General features: G+C 36.1%; 2 long non-coding RNA genes across 2 annotated transcripts in view; both read left to right on the top strand.

The window, feature by feature from the left end:
- The window catches only part of LOC135203891 (uncharacterized), a 2,235-nt gene extending 494 nt beyond the window's left edge, over nt 1-1,741 (top strand). The window contains exons 2-3 of the long non-coding RNA XR_010312073.1: nt 1,099-1,321; nt 1,732-1,741. This is a non-coding gene — a long non-coding RNA (uncharacterized LOC135203891). The remainder of the gene's footprint in view (nt 1-1,098; nt 1,322-1,731) is intronic.
- Nucleotides 1,732-4,634, top strand: LOC135203890 (uncharacterized). Its single transcript, XR_010312072.1, has 3 exons — nt 1,732-1,776; nt 2,632-2,763; nt 4,121-4,634. It is a non-coding gene; the product is annotated as an uncharacterized LOC135203890 (long non-coding RNA).
- Nucleotides 4,635-4,898: the final 264 nt, after the last annotated feature.

Here is a 4,898-nt window from a genome sequence, read left to right as displayed (position 1 = left end):
GCTTTGTTGATAACCAAACCACTAGTACTGGTGAGCTCAAGAGTTCATTCGACAACCCAATTGAAAACTTTTTTGTAATAAAAACCTCTAGTTTGTTTGTTTGTATGGTGTTTTTACGTTGCATGGAACCAGTGGTTATTCAGCAACGGGACCAACGGCTTTACGTGACTTCCGAACCACGTCGAGAGTGAACTTCCGTCACCAGAAATACACATCTCTAACCCCTCAATGGAACGCCCGAGAATCGAACTCGCGGCCACCGAGGTGGCAGGCCAAGACCAAACCGATCACGCCACTGAGGCGCTCTCTAGTTTGTTGGTGTGGTATGATTATGAGGTATCTGCTGTCACACATCTAACTTGAATTCTTAGAGTGAAGCTGTTCAAGTCATCCACCTACTTCATTCTTTATTATCATTCTAAGTGGCAATAGCTGGGCTCAAAGAGACTGGTATTATAGGTCCCCACGAAACACAGAAATATGTTAATGTAATATATTTATCATTTTACCAAGTTATCGCTTTTATTTCTTCGTACTTTTCAGCTTGTTCCACATAAATGTATAGTTTCAAAGTTAGTTCCATATGCTGTCAATGCATTGATTTCAAAGATAGTTCCACTAAGGAAGTGTTTCAAAGATAGTTCCACTAAGGAAGTGTTTCAAAGATAGTTCCATTAAGGAAGAGTTTCAAAGATAGTTCTACTAAGGAAGAAAATGCAACAGAATAGTCATAAATTGATCTGTACTGTATTTAGAAATGAGTGGGGTACACTCAACTCCCATTCTTATGATAGCATGAGAGACCTGCTCTTACAAGACTACCCAAGTACGACGACTTTCTTTTCAAAAACTTTTCTCTACGGCTTTCTCTTAAAAAGGTCCTTGCCAAACCTCCTTTTAAACGGTTATATGTGAGAGAAAAAAAAAATTATTTTATTATGTGACAGCATGAAGCTCTCCGTTCTCTTGTCGGGCGCCATCTTGGCCTTCTGCTGCGCCTTCGTCAGCTCCTAAAAAGGTCCTTTCCAAACCTCCCTTGAAACGGTTTTATGTGAGAGATAAAAAATATAAATTTTGTTTCTTTTTTTAATGTGACAGCATGAAGCTCTCCGTTCTCTTGTCGGGCGCCATCTGGCCTTCTGCTGCGCCTTCGTCAGCTCCACGATCATCCCCATCGTGACGGGAACTGTCGGGGCGACGAGTACCCTAGGACTGACGGTGTCCTCGGCCTCCCTAGCCGCCGGACTGGCAGGAGCGGCTGCCACGGCTGGGATCGTCGGACTTGGATTGGCAGCTCTGCGCGTGGCTGCTCATCGGCGTCGTAAGTATACATAAATTTATACATACACGAACGCACATACGTATAAATTCCTGCAGACTCTGCAAGTCCAGGGCGCTAGAAGTTCCTGGCTAGAACTCTCACATGAAAGACCGGAGTTCGATCCCGATGTGAGCCACAAAGTAACACACACACACATATGTATATATATATATATATATATATATATATAATATATATATATATATATATATATATATATATATATATATATGTGTGTGTGTGTGTGTGTGTGTGTGTGTGTGTGTGTGTGTGTAATGTATAAACAGCAAATGAATAATTATTTGAAAACAAACCATTCAATAAATGATGAAATTATATTTTTTTTAATTTTCACATGATACAATTCTCATGAAACCCTGTTTATTTATTTACTTGCTTATTTTTTTTAGCCGGACACAAAGGGTACGCACACGAAGAGACATCGACGAAGACACGTAAGTATATTTTCGCTATTTTTTTCTCTAATTTTTTATTTTACCTCACGTGGAGGCCGACGGTACGGCTACTTGGGAAGTGAGAGAGCTTTTATATATATATATATAATATATATATATATATATATATATATATATATATATATATATATGTATATATATATATATATATATATATATATATATATATATATATATATATATATATATATGAAGCGTTTAGACCAGCATCTTTCGAAAGCGAAATCTCATTACCGAATCCAGAGGGATCATTACGGTTTGTAAATGGGAAACCGTGTGACTTAGAAAAATTGCAAATAGAATGTCCAAATTTTCAATTCAAATTGGCAAACGAATCTAAGAGTACGAGAAAAAGTAACGAACACAATGTGTGGATTGCTAGGAAATTAAATCACCTTCAGTTTAATTTTTTCTAAAACAAGGTATAAACTAATATCATAGCGAGTTCATGATTTGCATAGTTCCACGGCAGTAAGCACTGTGAAAGCCGTCTGGCCACGAGTTATTTTCTTGATGAAAAAAAAAAAAAGACAAACAAACAAAATCTCGCTACTTGCATAGTAGGAAGTGACATCCTTTTCACGCAAGAGCGCCCTAATGAGATTTATATGAAAATGGGTAACCAACCTGGCGCATGCGCAGAACGAAATGCACAAACTGACACCCTAAATGAAGATGTTTGCAAAGGTGCGTTTACTGCAATTTATCACTTTACGTTTGATCGTCATTTTCCACGCCTGCAATCATTTCTCAGTGTTTTGCAATGTTTCATTCTTCTAATAACTATCACAACAAATGTTTAATTTAATAATATCTTCACTTCTTCTCCCACAGCATTCAGGAAATGTTCGAAATCGTAGCCCAGGTTGACGTCAACGCCTGCGGTCTGAAACTTGTGTGCGACCTGTACCAGAAGCCGAAGTCTGATCTCTCAGTGAAGGAATCAGCCATTATGCAACTTATCGGGTGAGTGAGATGAAAGGGGCGTTTTTTTTTATTGAATTCTGATGGTACATTAACTTGGTTGAAGAGTACCTTATCATAAAAAGTCAGTAAAGGGAGAACATAATTCTCATAATAAGAGGGATGCCAAGAGTCCTTCATTCATCGAGGTAAATGGTCTCTTTTCTTTAATGTAAAGAGGCCATTTAGTTCTCAAGTTGCTGGAAATGTTTCATCTTAAGTTTTGCAGATACTGCAGTCTGGGGAAACTTCAAATCTTCCGCCATTTTACTTTTAAAACTGATTTCTTAATAGTGACGTAATCCCTTTCACGCACGAACGCTCTCCGGTTATTCAGTTTTGCACGACACTGCGTTCATTTTTATGATAAAATAGTGAGAATCCTTATATCATGTATAATTTTTCATAAAATTTAATTGAAAGTTTCGTGAATTATTCGTTCGTGAGATTATAGTAAAGGGATTACATTCGGTAAACGGTTTTTTATAACTTCTCAATAGAAAAGCCATTCCAAAGACAGTAAATATTGAATAAATACAACCGACTAATTCTGGAACTTCGCTACACGGAGTTTCGATGTAATCGGGAGCAGTTATTGTTGTGATTACATCATAGATATCCAACGTAAATGATAAGGAGAGACAGATATCAGATAAAACTTGCTTCGAATTCAGATTTTGTACTGAAATCATTTTAATAAATACTGATTTTCGAACTGTTCAAATATTAGAGCCCAAATAAATACAACCTTCCTAGACGATATCCCGAACAAATTTCTGTAAAACTCGATCATTTCAGAGCCTGAATACTAAAAACCTCTTAATTTTCCTACGTTCAAATAAAATCACATGACAATTTTTCATTTCTCGTAAGAAACAAATTATATTACTACCTGACTACTAAAACCCTCTTGATCTTCTAATGTTCAAATAAAATCACGCAACAATTTTTCATTTTTCGTAAGAAACAAAATTATATTACTGCCTGACTACTAAAAACCCCTTGATCTTCTAATTTTCAAAATAAATAACACGAAAACTTTTTATTTTCGTAAGAAACACAAATTATAATACTGACTGGCTACTAAAAACCTCTTGATCTTCTAATGTTCAAATAAAATCACACGACAATTTTTCATTTTTCGTAAGAAACAAAAATCATATTACTGCCTAACTACTAAAAACCTCTTGATCTTCATTTTTCGTAAGAAACAAAATTATATTACTGCCTGACTACTAAAACCCACTTGATCTTCTAATGTTCAAATAAAATCACACGACAATTTTTCATTTTTCGTAAGTAACAAAAATTGTAATGCAACCTGACTACCAAAACCCTCTTAATTTTCTCTCACTCCCAGAGAAAACCCCAAGCCAGTAGCCCCTGAGAAGGTGAAGGACGCACGCGCCCGCTACCAGTCAGCCGCCATCTGGGTCTGCGAGGAGAGAAGTGCTCCGTCCTGTACGCGTCTTGTTCTCTGACCGAGGACAAGGTTCACACTTACCTCGACTCCCTCGAGGTCCAGGGAGACAAGAACTTCAAGGAAATACTCGAAAATCATAAGATAAGCGCATAAGTGTCCTACGAGAGAGACAGATGGGGGCTAGATGGCTATAAAACTCATGGCCTATCCTACGGGCTGCTCTAGGAGCAAGAGCCCGTGCCAGCACAAGGCTGGCGTAATCTTCAACAACAACAACAACTCCGTCTGATGCTGTAGGGAGACTCATTCACAGAATATCTATTTTTTCTGGATTTTCCTTTCACATTTTAACAAGACTTAGCTGTCAGTTTCTTTTTACGCTCTGGAGGAACGGCACCGCTGTGAATCGACTACATCTCGTTACGATTCTAATAAACTGTTACTTTCTTTAGCTTTTGTTTTTTTTTTGTTGGAATTGTTTGTTGCCTAAATTGATCATGGTTGTCTGCGTATATATATATATACATATATTATATTATATATATTATTATTATATATATACTAGATATATAATATAATTATATATAATAGATATGATATATATATATATATATATATATATATATATATATATATATATAATATATATATATATATCTATATATATATATAATATAAAAACGGTATATATATATATATATATATATATATATAT

The sequence above is a fragment of the Macrobrachium nipponense genome, chromosome 44, assembly GCF_015104395.2.
Source record: "Macrobrachium nipponense isolate FS-2020 chromosome 44, ASM1510439v2, whole genome shotgun sequence".
Lineage (NCBI taxonomy): Eukaryota > Metazoa > Arthropoda > Malacostraca > Decapoda > Palaemonidae > Macrobrachium > Macrobrachium nipponense.
Note: the sequence above shows the minus strand (reverse complement) of the source record. Positions and strands in the feature narration are given on the sequence as shown.